This window comes from Carcharodon carcharias, chromosome 26, assembly GCF_017639515.1.
Source record: "Carcharodon carcharias isolate sCarCar2 chromosome 26, sCarCar2.pri, whole genome shotgun sequence".
NCBI classification, from domain to species: Eukaryota; Metazoa; Chordata; class Chondrichthyes; order Lamniformes; family Lamnidae; genus Carcharodon; species Carcharodon carcharias.
In genome coordinates, this window is record NC_054492.1 from 9,967,339 (window position 1) to 9,986,748 (window position 19,410).

Here is a 19,410-nt window from a genome sequence, read left to right on the forward strand (position 1 = left end):
GGTTGAGGCAGTGTGAGAGGAACACAGCTGGACTCAGGGACCCTAACAGGAGGCACCCTCACACTACTGAGAGTAACAACATGGAAATGGGGTCTAAACTGATAGAACTCAGGAAGAGTTTATTGAGAAGGTGGAATTGGAGCCACTGACATTTGGAGCACTTTAACATGAGACTGCAGGAGTCACTGGGTTCACAATGAAGCTGATCAATTTGAGTATTAACAGAGGGAAGTGTGAGAATGGAAGATGCAGCCAGCAATGAAGGGAGAACAGCAGCTGGATATCTGCAAGATGATCAATGAAAGCCTCTAAGGTGCTTTCTCCAATCATCATACCTAACAGGCCAAAGGGCATCCAGTCTTTCCAAAAGTGCAGCTTAGGCTTAATCAGTAAACCAAGTCAGACAGGATTGCATTAGGTAGGATTGAATCTATCCAAGATGCGATCAAACCTCTTCCAGCCTCTCTGGAATTAAGATGTACAGTATCTGGCCTGGCATCTTGGGTACCCAGATCTGTGAGGTTAGTGCCTCAGCTGGAACGCTGAATCAGGGAAAGGCGAGTAGTACAGAGCATGATCGCATCCTCATGTAGAAGCTCCCAATCATCGCCCTCTTCAGGCACCTTATCTTCCAGGTCTTCATCAGCTGAGGAGCTCTCAGCCTCCTCCACGTCTCCTCTGGCAAGTGATCTCTCTTATGAAGCACCTAGAGCATGACAGTGACTTTGTGGTAGCGATTGGGAGGTCTGCTATTGTTGCCCATTCCTCATTAATCAGTTGAATCTATCTATCCACAGGAAGAAGAAGAATTGAATGATGGAGCCTGCGCTCAATTCTTGATGGCTGTGTTTAGATTGAGGAGGAGAAGCCTGGCGCCACCTAGCACAACTTCAAGAAGGGGCCCGGCCTGAGGTCCATGATCCAGGGGAGCCCCAGCAAGAGCTGGAGGATGAGGAGGTCAGTCCCATCCCACGGAGCTGACTTATATGACCAAGGGTCTACCGAAGATTCTGTTCCTACCTGGAGATGAGCGAGAGACAATGCCGTGCGCGTCTACACTTGCAAAGAAACGTGTGGCTCATATCTGCTGCATTCTGTGGGAGGGCCTAACGCTGCGTGGGCTGGGAGGACATCCCCTGAAGGTCACCAGTGTGCTCAATCTTTTTGCCAGCAGGTCATTCCAGGGATCCACAAGGGACCTATGCGGCATCTCCAGCCCTCAACATAGAAAGGCACCAAGGAGGTGACAGCTGCCCTCTACAGTAAGGCTCATCATTATGTGTAGTTCACACTGGATAAATCTAGCCAGGCTGCTAGATTCCTGGGTTTCACGGCAATCTCTGGCTTCCCGAGAGAACAGGGTGCGATCAATTGGGCATATGTGGCTTTGAAAGCTCCATGGCAGCAGCCCCTGAAGCATAGAAACATAGAAAATAGGAGCAGGAGTAGGTCATTCAGCCCATCAAGCCTGCTCTGCCATTCAATATGATCATGGCCGATACTCTATCTTAACGCCGTACCCCCACTCTCTCCCGGTACCATTTGAGAGTTCCACAGGTTCACCGCCCTCTAAGTGAAGAAATGTTTCTTTATCTCAGTCTTAAATGGCCTGCCCTGCGTCCTGAGACTGAGACCCCTTGTTCTAGACACCCCCAGCCAGAGAAAACATCATCCCTGCATCCAGTCTGTCCAGCCCTGTCAGAATTTTATTTGTTTCAATGAGATCCCCTCTCATTCTTCTAAATGCCAGTGAATACAGGCCTAGTCAACCCAATCTCTGCTCATATGACAGTCCTGCCATCCCAGCAATCAGTCTGGTGAACCTTCACTGCACTCCCTCTATGGCAAGTATATCCTTTCTTAGGTAAGGAGACCAAACCTGCACACAATACTCCAGGTGTGGTCTCACCAAGGCCCTGTATAGGTGTAGTAAGACATCCTTGCTCCTGTACTCAAGTCCTCTCGCAATGAAGGCCAACATACCATTTGCCTTCTTAACTGCTTGTTGCACCTACAAGTTTGCTTTTAGTGATTGGTGTACAAGGGCACCCAGATCCCTTTGTACATCCACATTTCCCAAACTATCACCATTTAAATAATACTCTGCCATTTTACTTTTCCTACCAAAATGGATAAAATCACATTTATCCACATTATACTGCATCTGCCACGTATTTGCCCACTCACTCAACTTGTCTGAATCGTCTTGAAGCTTTTTAACACCCTCCTCAGCATTCACATTCCCACCTGGTTTTGTGTCATCAGCAAACGTGGAAATATTACATACAGTTCCGTCATCCAAATCATTGATTTATATTGTGAATAGCTGGGGCCCAAGCACTGATTCTTGCAGTACCCAACTAGTTACCGCCTGCCACTCCACTCTCTGTCTCCTGTCTGTCAACCAAGTCTCAATCCATGCCAATATATTACCCCCCAATCCCATATGCTTTAATTTTACATACTAACCTCTTTTTGAAAGTTTTTTGAAAATCCAAATACACCACATCCACTGGTTCTCCCTTATCTATTCTACTAGTTATGTCCTCAAAAAACTCTGGAAGGTTTGTCAAACATGATGCCCCCTTTCATAAATCCACGTTAACTTTGTCTAATCCTATTGATATTTTCTAAGTGTTTTCACATCTGTTATAATAGACTCTAAGATTTTCCCTAGTACTGATGCTAGGCTAACCAGTCTGTAATTCCCTGTTTTCTCCCTCCCTCCTTTTTTAATTAGTGGGGTTACATTTGCCACCCTCCATCCTGCTGGGAGTGTTGCAGAATCTACAGAATTTTGGAAGATGACAACCAACACGTCCACTATTTCCATGGCCACATCCTTCAGTACCCTAGGATGTGGATTATCGGACATGGGGATTTATTGGCTTTCAACCCCATTAATTTCTCCGGCACTATTTTTCTTAGTAATACTAATTTCCTTCAATTCCCCTTTCTTACTAGACTCTTGGTTCCCTAGCATTTATTTGTGTCTTCCTCTGTGAAGACGGAACTAAAGTAGTTGTTTAATTGTTCTGCCATTTCCTTGTTCTCCAATATAAATTCTCCCATTTCGGACTCTAAGGGACCTACATTTGCCTTCACTAATCTTTTTCTTTTTATATATTTATAGAAGTTTTTACAGTCCACTTTTATGTTCCTTGCAAGTTTACTCTCATATTCTATTTTTCCCCTCTTAATCAATCTCTGGATCCTCCTTTGCTGAATTCTAAACTGCTCCCAATCCTCAGGCTTGCTACTTTTTCTTGCAACTTCATATGAATCCTCTTTGGATCTAATACTAACCATAATTTATTTTGTTAGCCATGGTTGGGCCACTTTTCCTATTGTGTTTTTGCACCAGAAAGGAATGTATAACTGTTGCAATGCATACATTCATTCCTTAAATATTAGCCATTGACTATCCACCTTTCAATGAAGTTCCCCAATCTTTCTTAGCCAACTCACACCTGATACTTCCCACATTGCACAGTGGGAGCATTCCACATGGCTGTGGTGCCCTGCCATGACTTACACTTAAATTACTCCTCTTACTTTTACTTCCTCTAGTTTAGAGAATATTAAGGACAGTAGAAATACTCACCAGGTCTTACTTACCAAGGCCGCTGTTCTTCTTTTTGAGCAAAGTTAGAAAATGAAAGGACCACCTCCTTCCCTCTTCATTAAACTCCTTCACTCACCAAATTGGAGCTCCTTGCAATGTCTTTCCTAAGGTTTGGACCAATATCTATCATTGTTCAAGCCTTGCAGTGTGGGTTAGGAAAGTGCCTGCTACTGAGCTGAGAGTAGAGCGTGCAGTCCAGTGGCTGAAGCTGCCACACAAGGCAGCACCATAGATGGCCTGTTTTTATGCTCTCTGGATCTAGCTTCTAAAAACCTGTTTAAGCCAGTTTTCTAATTAACTACCTGCAGCCACAAGCATAGCCTGTATAACACCTGTTTTAACGGTGGACTAAAACTCACCTTCTCCCAGCCCAAAGAGCAACTTTTAGATAATTGCTATATTAAAGAAAGACAAGATGTTAGATAGAAATTAACACATAAATTAGCCCTTAAAAGTCTCTCACTCAATAAACTCCAACTTAAGCACTGTCATGCAGCCCAAAGCAGCTCTCTAGCAAGTACTGTAGTGCAGAATCTGCCACAAAATGCTCCAGAACTATACACTCCTCAGGCGCAAACTGCAAATTAATGTGCATTTTAGGGGGCAGCACAACAACTGGCTGACTAGGCCAGTTGTAGAATCCCTTTGCAAAAGGTGGCCATGGCGCAGTCACTGGTGGATGTGCTCAGACCCCCTTGTAATATCCTTTCTAAGGAATGGACCAATATCCATCAAGCAGTCCAGTGGCCGAAGCTGCCGCCAATCGGTCAAGTGGAGTGGGGTGGATGTGGGCAGGGTTTCAGACAGCCATGAAGCACACTACACAAAGGACATCCAGGTGGTAGCCAGCACTTTCCTGCATGCGTGAAGGGGCCTTTAGACTTACCCAAGAGAGGTTCTTAGGACACATATGCTAACCCACGCGTCTCTCTCTTTCATCCTGCTGGAGGATAACATCGGGGTCATGGAACCTGGTGATTTAACGGTATGCCTCATGGCTTACAGGGAGCAGAGAAGAAGAACAAGAGAGTAGGGGAGGTGCCTGGCCTGGCAAAGGGAGGAGCACCTCCCTCAGGATGAAGGGGTGGCAGGGCCTGCTGCGCACACAGCTGAAGATCCACAGCGAACCATCGCTCATAGGTGACTAACTAGACCCAGGGCCTATAGATGCCGCTTGCCATTCCTGCAGATAACTGAGAACCAGTGTAGCTGAAAAGTGCACATGTCTAGGAACTGGTTGGTCACATATGCCACCTGCTGTAGGATGTGGTGCCACAGGGATGTGGAGGGTATCTACTGCCAGTGGTTGTGAAAGTGACTGGGGCACTCAATTCTTACACCCGTGGCTCCTTCCAGGGCTCCACAGGTGGCCTGTGTGGGATCTCACAAGCCTCTACGCACAAGTGTATCCAGGAGGTTATGGACATCATCTTTGTGAAGACACAGAACTTGGTACATTTCACCCTGGATCAGGACAGCCAGGAAGCAAGAGAGCTTGGATTTGCTCTGATTTCTGGTTTTCCACAGGTGCAGCATGCTATCAACTGCACTCACGTGGTACTTAGATCTCCATGGCAACAAGCAGTCAACTACATCACTGCAAGGGCCTCCATTTGCTGATTGTTCAGCTGACTCGGACTCAGCAGATTCCTTGCCTCCAGCAGTCCCCTGTGTACCGGCAACCAAGAATATCCCTGCCTCCGCCTGCTGTGGAACAGGCTGTGTGCTGTGCTCACTAGATTGTGATCCCAAGGATATTCTACATCTAGGTCCCATCGAGGTGTGTGTCGCTGAGCTGGTGGAAGGTGCGGTGAGCGCTGTAAAGGGCCTTCAACCATACTGCCCCCAGGGTCCTCATCTGAGGTGCTCTTAGCGCTGGGGTCAGGGTCAAGGTTGCCTGAGGACAACAATTTGGATGTGCCTAGCGCAGAAAGTGGAGACTATTAATGCATGGCAGCTGCGTTGAGCACAGAACAGTGGGCGCAAGAGTACCATCGAGAAAAGGGTGATAAAGTCCAGAATTCTGGTTCTTGGTATTTGCCAACGACCTCGCCGTCACCGCAGGAATGGTCCATGACCTCTCCGGCCAGCTCTAACATGCAACTCTCAAATAGAGTGAGGATCTTGATGTCCAGCTCCACCCCTGTCCGGGGACCTCTCCCTTGATTGTGCGTGAGCTTGTGTGAGCAAGGCTCATGCCACACCAAATGAGAAGGATGTCAGTCATATGTTTATGCTGAGGGGAGCCATGGACGGGATGAGGAGGCAGTGTCCAGAGGACATGAGGCCAGATGGGGATGTGAGGATGTGTATGTGTGAGAGAGTGAGTGGTGGTATCCCTTGAGCTGGCAGTGAGTGAGGTGTCAGTGCACGTGTGATGGCCTTGTGAGCGGGTGAGTTGAAATTGATGAGATGGTTGACTTACCCTGGCGACACGGATGAGAATATTTATCCATTTTCTGCACTGGATGGCCAAGCTCTTGTGTGCAACGTTGGCACTGACCACCTCTGCCACTTCCTCCCAAGCCAGAGTGCTGAGACAGATGGGCTTCCTGCGGCCAGAGCGGGGTAGAGGACATCACGGGGGCCTCCACAATGTCCAGAAGGTGTCCCAGGGATACATCACTAAATCAGGGGGGTCTATACTCTTCTTGGTTTCAGGGCCATGTCTTCACCGGAGCAGTTATGGGCTGAAAGCATTGAGAAGTATGCATGTGGTTGCCGTTTAAATATGGTACTGACATGAGGAGCAGCGAGGAAATCGTGTGGTGGGAAAACTCGAAGCCAGCCACCTGTGATCTGGCTTGTCTCCTGTGATTGCATTCTTTATAAGATGGGAAGGGGATGATACAGCGTGAAAGCTCGCCGTTGCGACTGGCGGGTGAAACGTCTTTTTTCACATCGGCTATCGCACAGTGCAAATCTGGGACAATTCCATCCTTAGTCTCTGGAATGGAAAATTCCGCCCATAGATTCACCAGTCTTATACATTTATGTAATAGTAACTAAACATGAGCATGTACTGTAAATAGTTATACTTCTTTGGAAGGGGGTAAGTATCTTTAAAAGAAAAGGGGATGTTGTAATATGCTTTTAAGGGGTAGCAGCATGGCATCACTAGATAGGAAGTGTGTCATGTTATCCAGTTTTAGTTTCACTTTTGTCTTTGAGCATAGCGCGCACGCACACAATTCTGCTGCTGATGTCTTCAAGCCTACTACCTATATAAAAACATTCTTTTATGCATAGTCTAAATCAATGAACACACAACATTTTTACACAATCCATAATGAGTAACTGGTGCTTATATCATTATAACCACATGACACTTTCAGACATAGAACAATGGCTAAAGCAAGACTTCCTCCGACCATCGACCATAAGACTCCACAGTCCAGGAGCCATTCAACTGAAGGTCAAGGGGCAGTTAACTGCTATACTTCAGTACAAAGGAAGAAAAACCAAAGAAACTTTGTAAGTGATCCAAATGCAAGTGTGTTCACTATTAAACTGAAAAGCTTGCACAGATCTGTAACTCATCTATAAAGTAGATGAATTGGGAAGGCAAGGCAAACTGACAGAATTCAGGACAGAATTTCCAAATGTATTTAGAGGACTTGGGAGGCTGAAACAGCTTATCACAGCTCACTGAGACCAAATGCAAAACCAGTGCGCTTGTTCACCCCAAGGAAAGTTCCACACCCACTTTCACAGACAGTGAAGCAAGAAATTGAGTCGATGTTGCATCAGGGAGTCATCTCACCTGGAACAAAACCTACAAGTTGGTATTCAGGTATGGTTCCAGCACTGAAACCAACAGCTCACTGCAAATCTCTGTAGACTTCACACAGTTAAACAAAGAGGTGGAAACAGAGATCCATCAAATGGTGGCTGTGGATGAGAGTATGGAAAAGCTAGCAAAAAGCACAATTTTTACAAAACTAGATGCAGGGGCTTTTGACAACTACCTTTGGACAAAGAATCCAAACTACTGACTATATCAGGAGATATTGCTTCAATCATATTCCATCGGCACCAGAGATTTTTTCAGAGGACAATGGCAAGTATTCTAGAAGGATTAGAAGGGGTCATCTATCCCATGGATGACATCCTGATCCACTGGTCCACTACATCGGAGCATGATACCAGAGTGAGAGCAGTGTTGCAATGCTTGCTTTTTGCAGGATTAGCTCTTAATGATAAATATGTGTTCTTGCAAGCAATCATTATATTCCTGGGACACATTGACCATGCATCAGGTATCAGAGCTGGTCCTCAAGAAGCCAAGGCAATCAAAGGGTTTCCACCACCTTGCTACACCACACAGATTCGATGCTTGTCATGATAACAAAGAAAAAATACCAAATTGCATCCATAAATATTGGGCTTTAAAAGTAAGACTTGAGTTTGTAAAAAATGTGCAAGCCACTGGCTGGAATGCTGCAGGGTGACTCCCTAAGAGGTAATGGAACCCCACCCTGTTGCCCGACCAGGTACTTCTAAAGACATCCAGAAACTAATTGCTCCATCCGGTAGAGACAATGGGACATAGTGGGAGGTCAGTATCATCTCATCAAGAACTCCTGTGATCAATGCTCAGACAGATTTGTGAATTCACTTCCCACTTGGAATATACAAAGAAGGGATTAAAAGTGAGCTGAAAAGCTGCCCCGGTGTCTGTCTGTTGGTGGGTGTTCTGAGAGAGAGTAAGCGCTGGACGTTTGACTCAGAAGTAACAGCTACACACAGTGTCCTTGCAAATCATCATTTTCCAGGTGTCCCGATCTCTCTCCCTCTCTACCGAAATCAATACTACTGGAACCTCGAAACATTTGCCTAAAGTCAATTCTACTAGAATCTCAAATTACAATGGCTGAAACACTCAATTACCTACTCCCCACAAATCAAGGACTATTCTATATACCCTCTTAAAAAATATATATCCACTTACTACAGGCTAGATTCTTACTTTTAAACCGTATAAACATATATGTATGTGTTTTATCCTTTCCTGCCTTCAATAGTTAATAAACTTACACTTGCATTTAACTCAAGAAAGCCTGATCAAATTGGTTCCTTCAAAACCAGAACGATTGGGTCTTGGAAAAAGGTATCCACGAAAAGGCATCCTTTTTAGATTAAGTCCTGTCGCAGCCAATGCGTTGGGGGTGGGGTGGGTGTTGGTGGGGCGCTGAATAAAGACAGGTTCATCCCTCCTCACCCAGAGCATATCAATTTGGGGACGTGCCAGCCAGAATGACTTTGGGGAACCTCATCTGAGGGTGGATTGTAACAATGGGAATGGTCAATCAAGTGAGAAAGTTCTTACCTAATCTGGCACATGTAAATGCACCACTGCGACAATTGCTTAGGCAAGGCCAAACTTGGTTTTGGGAAGGACATCAACAAATTTCTGTCGAAAGAAAAAGGGATGCTCATTCCTCCAGACATATTGGCTCTCTATGATCCAGGACTGCCTACGATAGTTGTTGCAAGTGCATCATCAACTGGACTAGGAGCAGTACTCCTTAAGACTCAGAGAGGTGGTAAGCACAGGCCAGTGTATTACACATCTCGATCCTTGACTGGAATGGTACAAAGATCACTGTAATTGACAAAGAAGCATTAGCAGCTACGTGGGCTTGTGAAAAGGTTGCTGACAATGTCTTAGACCTAAAGTCTATCATTGTATCAGACCACAAACCATTGTTATTAAATGCTAAAGAATTAGCAAAGATGCCACCAAGCGTGCAAAGATTTTGTTTGGGATTGATGAGATTCAATGCTACAACCATGTCCAAGGAAAACAACAAACTACAGCAGACCCATTGTCACACATTCCTATTGAAAAGCCTGAACAAGAGGAGATAAGTTTTGTCGACGATATGGAGTCCTATACCTCATTAATCACAAAACGTCTGCAGGTAACAACACAAAAGCTAAATTAAATTTGGAAGTCACAAAAAGCTGATGAAGAATATGCTCAAATTTGGGAATACTGCATCAATGGATGGCCAGAATACATTCCAAATAATCTCATTCTGAAGCAATACTTCGAGCAATGAAGACATCTCAGTGTGGTGGATGACTTGCTGATTTCTGATGAGAGATTGAGGACTCGAGATCCTTCAGAGAATACACAAGGGACACCTGGGCTTTACAAAGTGTCGTGCCAGATCACAAAACTCTGTTATATGCAAAATACTGAAACAAAAACAAAAATACTTGGAAAAACTCAGCAGGTCTGACAGCAATTGCGGAGAGGAACACAGTCAATGTTTCGAGTCTGTCTGACTCTTCATCAGAACAAAACTCTGTTGGTGACCTGGGATCTCAAAATCATAGGAAAAAATAGGAGCAGGAGGAGGCCATTTGGCCCTTCGAGCCTGCCCCGCCATTCAATATAATCATGGCTGACCCTCTATCTCTACACCGTACTCCTGCTCTCTCCTCATACCCCTTGATGCCTTTAGAATCCAGAAATCTGTCTATTTCCTTCTTAAATATATTCAGTGACTTGGCCTCCACAGCCTCTGTGGTAGAGAATTCCACAGGTTCACCACCCTCTGAGTGAAGAAGTTTCTCCTCATCTCAGTCCTAAATGGCCTACCCCGTATCCTGAGACTGTGACCTCTTGTTCTAGACCCCCTGCCCCAGCCAGGGGAAACATCGGGCAGAATTTTCTGTGCCTGCTGGCAGTGGGCATGATGGGTGGCAGGCATGGACAACATGGTGCAATTGGTTTCACGGCGTCGGGAAGGGAGGTCACGATCGTCCGCTCAGTGTGCCGACAGCGGGCCGCATTTCCCGCCAGCGGACGTGGGGAAGCTCACGATTGTAATACATCAGCATATCATTAAAAGGCCATCCCGCCAGGCTCTTGTACCCCACCAGATTGTCCGTCTACATTGGCAGGAAAGTACGCCAGTGTGTTTCACAACAGCACTGAGGCAACGTGCGCTTGGTAGCCTTCACTTTGGGGGAACTGAGATGATTGGACAGCAACGTTCTGCAGAGCTCACCAGGGTTGCCTGTTGCTTTGCTGGAGGTGACTGCTACCCTGACGTTGGATCCCGCGTACAAGAAATTGAGGGGGGGGGGTGGGTAGGCGAGGGAAGTGGCCCTGCATTAGGGACAGCTGTTTAAATTGACCATCCCTCTGCAGCTGAGACAGTTCAGGTGCAGCCACAGTGATATGATTGGGGTCTGGCTTCCTGAACCCCCCCCCACTCCAACCCTCCCCATTCCCTCCCCGGCACAGACTGTGGGTCCGTGACCACTTTACTGGGCCGCAGAGCAGTCAGGCTGCACATGTTGTACAATCTCCTCGCCAACTCTGGCCATGGAGCAGTCACTGCTGGAGGTGCTCACAGCCCCTTGCAATCTCAGCATCCCGGTTAGGAGCTGTCTCCCCCATGTCGCAGGCTGACAGGGCAGCCATGCAGTGCACTCATCCCTGGCCATCCGAGGGGTGACCAGCATTCTCCGAGAAGCATTAAGGGTCTGTCACACAGGCCAGAAAAGGTGCTGAGTACAGCCATGATAACCAAGTGTCTCTCTCTCCCTTTCATGCTGCAGGACAACCATATTAAGAGCATGACATAGCTGTATGCCTGATGGCCTACAGAGAGTGGAGGAGAAAGTGACTGATAATCCTGGCTGTGCAAAGGCAGGAGCAGCAACCTCAGGAAGAAGGGACATCTGGGGCTCCCACACACACTGCCCAGGAGCGACACTGAGCCTTGGCTGGTCGGCGCCTAGTGACACCTAGATGCTGTCTGTCATTCCTGCAGATGACCAAGAACCAATGTCACCAATGACTGCATACGTCTCGAGACCTGGTATCTCACACCTGTCACTTACTGAAGGATTTGGTGTCAAGGGGACATGGAGGACACCCACTGTCAGTGGCTGTGAAAGTGCCCACGGTGCTCAATTTCTATGTCAGTGGCTCCTTTCAGGGCTCCACAGATGACCTCTGTGGGATATCACAAGCCTCCACCCACAAATGCATCCATGAGGTCACAGAGGCCATCTTCTCCATGACACACAACTTTGTGCATTTCACCCGAGACTGGGACAGCCAGGATGCCAGAGTGATTGGATTCTCCTGGATCTCAGGATTCCTACAGGTTCAGGGAGCAATTAACTGCACTCATGTGATGCTCTTCTCTCCATCACTACACATGGTGAACTACATCAACCGCAAGGGATTCCACTTACTGAATGTGCAGCTGTTATGTGACCACCAGAAACACATCCTGCAGGTGTGCACACGGTTTCTAGGGAATGTGCACGAATCCTACATCCTCAGTTGGTCTCAGATCCCTGGAGTCTTCCAAGGTCCACAGAAGCTACAGGGTTGGCTCCTCAGGGACAAGGTCTACCCGCAGAGGCTGTGGCTAATGACACCCGTGCAGCGGCCTCAGACTGCAGCAGAGCGACGGTGTAATGAGACTCATGCAGCAGCTCACACCATGTTGGAGTAGACCATCAGGACGCTGAAGGTGAGGTTCTGATGCCTGGACCGATCTGGTGGAGCCCTGCAATACAGGCCACAGAGGGTGTTAAGCATCATCGTCATCGTCTACCGTGCCCTTTACAACTGCGCACTGCAACGGGGAGACGTTGCTGAGGAGATTGGGGCTAGCCCCTCCTTAAAGTTGCTGAGAGTCACATAGAGAGAATGATGGAACTCTGTGACACCCGCCCACAACATTCTGACAGCAATGACCAGCACCATCGAGGTGCAGGCATCAGTAATGTGTCCAGGGAGTGTGAGGCTGGACCATCACTTTGGTCTGAAGGCTGCACAGAGCACAGGGAAGAGGCCCTGGACTGAGACACCTGCCTTTATCTGAGTGACATGAACACTGCTCATCAGAACAAGGAGCCATAGGAAGGGAGACATTCTTGGGATTTTATTTACAATAGTGAACAGGGTGTACAAGTGATTAACACTCGTGCCCAGGCTGTGCAACTAATTCTCCTTAACTTTCCTAACCCTGCTGCTACATCTTATTGCTCCCCGGACATCCACAGCAGAGGTGGAGGCAGCCTGCTGACTGCTAAGCCCTGTCTGTGTTGACTTTGGCAGGTGTCCTCTGCAAGGCTGAGATTTGGTGGGCCACAGCCTGCCTTTAGGGTCCTGCTGTGTGGCAGTGGCACCCTTCTCGGCCTGTGGAGCTGGAGCTGCTGAGGTCACAGGAAGAGGGGAGTCAGATTGGCCGGACACTCTCGGAGTCACCTGGATGGATGGGCCCGGAGTGTACAACTGCTGATCCTCCTCTCAACGGGTGCCCGGGGTCCCCAGGCTGACTCCTTGAGGAGAAGGGGTAGCAGGAGTGAGATCGAACTGCCCAGCACCCCTTTCACGTACACACTGTTGGAAGCCAACTATGGCATCAGCAATGGAGTTGAGCCCACGCAGCAGTGCAGGAGCGAAGTCCTGGACCAAGGTCTCCATGGCAACCACCACCCTACCAGTGTTGACCTAGGTGCGTTGGAATGCCGGCACTATCACCTCAGTCTGAAGGTGGATGGACGCCTCCATCGTGCCTTACAATCTGAGGACATTCCTTTCTGATGTTCCCGAACTTGCCTTTATAGCTCCAGCAACTGTGACATGACCGAGTCCAGAGGCTCCTCATCTGACTTGGACTCAGCAACGTTCTGGCCTCCAGCAGTCCTTCAAATGCCAGACACATAGGAAGTCCCTGCCTCTGCCTGCTGTGGATCAGACAGTGCGATGTGCTCACCAGATTGTGATCCCGAGGCTACTCTAAAGCTAGGTCCCACCGAGGTGTGTGTCTCTGCGCTGATGGAGGGTGTGGGTGACGCTGTGACAGGTGTTCAGGGAGGGTGCCTCCAGATTCCTCTTCAGAGGTTTCTTTGGGGCTTGATTGGAGGCCCTGGGTCATGGACTCTGTCGGCTCTTTGGCAGATGTGCCTGCGGAAGCTGGGGGAGATAATTAGTGCATGGCAGTGGCCTGTGAAACAGGACACATCACTCACAGCATGGTTATCTGATGGATGTTGCACTGCTGGATCCTCACTTGGTAGAGCTTGCGCCGACCTCACCGTCAGCACAAGAACAGTCCAGATTGTGGCTGCCCAGTTGGTTGGATCTGTGTTCAAAGTTTGTGAGGACCTTGATTTCGGAATCCCTCCATTGGTCTGTGACCTCTCTCTCCTGTTGTCAGCCAGCTTTTCCTGCATGGATAAAGATGGGGAGATTGTATCAGGATGCTTGCCAGGCCAGATGATAAGTATGCCTGGCCTGTGTGGGTGGTGAGTGGTCCCACGGATGGGTTGAGGACAATGATAATGTGTGTGAGAGAGTGAATGGTGAAGTCCCTTGAACTGGCAGTGAGTGAGGGCCCTCTGAATGTGTGATGGGTTTGTGAGTGTGTGGGTTGAGAGTGGTGAGAAGAGTGACTTACCCTGGTGGAGCGGAGGAGATTATTCAACCTCTTGCGGCACTGGGTGGCTGTCCTCTTTTGAAGGACGTTGGCGCTACCACCATCTCCCAAGCTAGATTGGTCATGTTGCTGCCCACCCTGTGGCCAATGCAGAGGCACAGGACATCCCAGCAAGCCTCCACTGCATCCAGTGGTCACTCAAGGGACCCATCATTGAAGCAGGGGAGCTGCAGTCTTTTTTCCTTTGCTGGCCATGTCTCCTGGGCAGCAGCAGTGAGCTGGTAGCAATAAGCGCTGTTCTTGCAGCTGGACTTTAAACATGGTGCCCGGTGTGATGCGGGAGCGGGGTGATCGCAGGTGGGTGAATGAGAGACCACCCACCATGGAAGCGGCATGTCTCCCGGGAGTACATAAGTAATGTGGCGGGTTTGGGATGATATGGCATGAAAGCCCACCATTGCGGCCGGCAGGTAAAACATGGTGCAAATCTGGGAAAATTCCACCCATCACCTCTGCATCCAGTCTGTCCAGCCCTATCAGAATTTCATATGTTTCAGTGAGATCCCTTCTCATTCTTTTAAACTCCATTGTATACAGACCTAGTCAACCCAATCTCTCCTCATACGACAATCCTGCCATCCCAGGAATCAGTCTAGTGAACCTTTAGAAGAAATTATCTCAAACTACATCACCTGTGCAATCCATCGCCAGGAGCAAAGGGAACCATTGATGCTATCCTCATCCCTGTCCAGACTGTTGGGAACATCTCGGAATGGACCTTTGTGTACTCAAAGGGAAGACATTCCTCATAGTTGTTGACGATTACTCCAGATGAATTGAGGTTAAGACATTGTCCCACCGCAGAAGCTTTCAATATGTTACTTAAAAGAGTGGGGGCGAAAGAGGATGAGTATTATGTGAATCAAACCAGAAACTATAATCAATGCCGTAGAGTACATGACTTACCAGAACTCCAGGCAGGGGAGTCAGTTTGAATTTGTGACCAAAATCATGAAAGCCGGGGTTTGGAGAAAATGCTACATTCGTGATCTTATTTTGTGGAGATTGAAAATGGAATAGTGAGAAGAAACAGAAACACACTCGGATACACAAGAAGACCATCAATGAAATGGACCAGTTACCCAGAAGATCAGGAAGACAACCGGAACAGTGAGCTGGTATTCACTGATGATTCACGTAGTACTCTACTGAGTTCGGGAGAGAACATAGAGAACTTGAATCCTATACATCCTCCAGGAGAGAGAACAAGGTTGGGGAGATGGTGAAACTACCATCCCTGAAAATCCCTGAACTAGAGATGAAGACAGAGACTTCGGGGGCAGATGTAGGATAATGGAAATAATGTATTTTATAGGGTCAGAGACTTGGGAAGGTGTAGCGTAAATGGTTAATGTTGAATGTGTAAATAGGCACTCCACATCATCAGTGATGTAAGATCATATGACAGCAGAGCATGCTGAGGGATGGTTCTATGTGAAGCCTCGTGCTAAACCTTGTCCTGTGTATAGTTAGAAAAATGGTTAATAAAAGGTAAAGTTTATCAACAGCCTCCTGCAGTCTCTATCGATCCTAACCAAGGCCAATCTAACCTAAGACCCACAGAGATGATCAAACTTAACAGATTATTAGTTGTTCAATTTTACCAAGCTAATTTGCAGATTGAAAAAAAAGGAAAAGTCAATAAATTGATTCACTGATTGTATCCAGAGGCATTGGTTCTTCACAGTCATGGCTGGTGTGTCCCTTTTCTCCTGGAACAACAGTTGTAGAAATCCAATAGCTTTCAGTCTCTATATTCTGTAGGAACGTAGACACTTTGCTCAGCAAAACAGGGCACAAACTTAGATGAAAAGTTGTAGAGAGGGAGACCCCTGCCTCCTGTGGCAGCCTATGTGCTATCCATTTAGATCCCAATTCTGGCATCCACACAAATGGTTGTATCACATGACCACACTCCATGTCGCTTGTCTATTCCAAAGAATACAGAGGACTAGCTCATGTCTCACATAGCTTCCCTTTAGCCGTTGTTTCATAACCAAGGTGATCAATTTTTTTTAATGTTAACTCCTGAAGGATCCATCCTCCATCTTGAAGAGATAGGAGGGAGCAGTTTCATACCTCCAATGGTGCCCATTGTCTCTGTCGGGCTCTCTCTAGGTTTTGCACCTCAATGGAATGGAATGTGACTTCACAGGCACAAAGGGGAAGCTACTTCAAGTCAGTGTCCTTTGTTTAGCAAACGTGTCTATTTCTTTTTAAAATATTATGACCAGCTGATGAAATGACAAATTAATATTCCATATAGCACACCTTCATAACAACATATTGAACCGACGCCCCATCAACCTCCCAGGTGGATATCAAAAATCCTATGTCATATGACTGTGCCAACCAGAGCGCAATTAGACCATAGAAGAACGTCCCACATACAGGAGCATGCAAACACAGTGAGTCCTGCGCAATCGGCTGACTTACTGTTGAGCAAACCATAGGTGGGTGGAGTCTGAAGTCTATTGCACTGTTTGGAATGCCAAGGCAGGTAGCCAAAAATCTGAAGAATCATCAAGTCTGCATTTTTGCTGAATTTTACCATCCAGATGAGGGTAAGTATGCAGGAGAATGAAGAGTAGGCCGAAGAGCCTGAACAGGTTGAGGAAGAAATGAGGTGAAGCTGGATGGAACACAGAGGAAGCTACTCTCTCTGCCACTTGCAGGGGATCCAAACAGATCTTATACCACAACTTAATTAATTTCAGTAAATAGGAACAACAGATTGTTTTTCTGACATTCAATAGGCCCTAGTTTCAGAATAATAAAAATTGACAACTCCCACATGCACCTGAAAGTTTAAGTTGTTATTGCTAAGGAAAACATTGAACACTTATTTCAACATTTATTTCAAACATCGTGATCTTCAAATGTGGCTAGTTGAAATTCTTCTAGATAACATTTTGGCTATGAGAGAACATGTACTTTGGAATGTATTTATATTTATAAAGGTTCTAGGATTTCATGACAGAATGTCACCCAGATGTTTTGGTCAACATCTATTCTAGCTAGCACCTAAAACAGTTTTTCAGGTTATTTATCATATTACTGTTTGTGTAATCTTGCCATGCACAAACTGGCTGCCATGTTTCCTACACCATCGCAGTGTCTACATTTCAAACGTGTTTGGTTTGATTGTCCTGAGGTTGTGAAAGATGCCATCAAAATGCAGTTGCCTTCTTTCCTCATGGGGTGCCTCTTCCACTCTTTAACAGGACCAGAGTCGTTCCAGCAGCAATACTTGGGGGAATTTAACCTGCAAGACACATGGTAAATAATTACTGCAGAGCATTGCCCACAAACATCTCTCCATCTAGGCTGCAAAACATTCACAACACAATTAAAATGTCATCAGAAAATACAGGCAGAGGCAAATGTCCCTGTAAACAGTAAACTCAAAGCGCCCCATCGGCAAAGTCTTCCTGCTGTTTGCAAGCAACTTTTGAAATTGCATATTTTATTAATTCCAGATGTTTGGCCATTTTTTTTAATGTGGCATAAATTTAACATCTTGCACAAATGAAACTTTCTATCAGCTTAATATATTTCACGGACTAGTCTCTGATCTCAGGGTGCTTGTATGTTGCTAAAAAGAGACTCCTATTTATTTAATAAAGTGTCATATTGTTCTTTCTTCTTCTTAGGCTTCAATTTATTGCTACTCTATTAACAGACAAATACTGAGCACGTTCTGGGAACAAGGGTGTCACAGGAACATAGACCAGGATTTTACAGCCCCTCCCACCTGCCGGGATATTACAGTCCTATCGAGCTGTATGGAGGTTTGAATAGCTCGCTGTGCCTGCCGGGGGGGAGACATGCTGCGGAAGGCCATAAAGTCCTGGCCATAGTAACAGGAGGAGGCTATTCAGCCGCTTGAGTCTGATCCTCCATTCAATTCAATCCTGGATGATCTGTATCTTCATGCCACTCGCGTGCCTGGGCTCCATATCCATTACTAGCCTTGGCTAACTAGAATCTAGCAATTTCAGTTTTAAGATGTACAATTGACCCCCAGCCTCAACAGTGTTTTAGATTTCCACTACCCTCTGTGTGAAGAAGTGCTTCCTGATGTCACCCCTGAATGTCTTAGCTCTGATTTGAAAGTGTCCCCTTGTCCTGGACTCTTCCAACAGAGGAAATGACCTCTCTATTGACCTTCAACTTCATTGATTGTCTTAAATCCTCTATTAGACTGCCACATCAGCTTCTATATCCAAGCAGACACAAGCCTAGTCAATGCAACCTGTCCTCATAATTTAACCCTATTTTCTCCAGGTGTTATGTCTGATCAAAAGCTAATATATCATTCCTGAGGTGTAGTGCCCAGAATAGAACCCAGTGCTCTATATAGGTCTAACCAGAACTGTGTACAGCTGTACTTAATTTCCTCCCACCTGTATTCCAGCCCCCCTTGCAATAAAAAGCAAACAATGTCTCAACTGATGACACCCAACTCTCCATCTCCAGCACCATCACTGACATGGCTATAGCTGTTTTATTAAATTCCGAATCAACTGAAGCACCATTAACAAGAGGAAAGGCATCCTGTTTGACTTTCACGAATACCGCCTGCCCTCATCTCTGATTCCATCATCCCCTTGTCTACCCATTGATGCTCGACTATTCCTAAGTTTTCCTAGTTGGTCTTCCTCCTTGTACCCTCTATAAACTTAGGGTCATCCAAAACTCTGCTGTGTATAACCCAACTCCCACCAGAACCCACTCACCCATCACCGCCGTGCTTGCTGACCTACATTGGCTCCAGGTCGATTATGCCCTGATTTTAACATTTTCAACCTTGATTTCAAATCCTTCCATAGCGTCAAGCCCACCCTATCTCTGTAACCACCTCCATCCTCATAACCCTCCAAGATCTCTGCACTCATCCAATTCTGGCCTCTTGTATATCCATGATTTGAATCGCTCCGCCACTGGTGGCTGTGCGTTCAGCTGCCTGGACAACCCCTCCCTAAACCTCCCCATCTCTCTAGCTCTCTCTTCTCTTTTAAGATGCTCCTTAAAACCTACCTCCCTGATCAACCTTTTGGTCATGTCTTAATATCGCCTAATGTGGCTCGGGGTCAATTTTATTTGATGACACTCCTGTTAAGTGTGGAACATTTTAACTATAAAGAAACAATATAGATGCAAGTTATTGTTGTTATGTCAAAATGGGAATTGAATCCTCAAACTTTTCCAGTCTGCATGACTCACCAGCATACCAGGGAGTGCACATAAAGCCTTCTGAGAGAAATCACTTACATTAATGTAAAAACTCATTACTACCAAAAT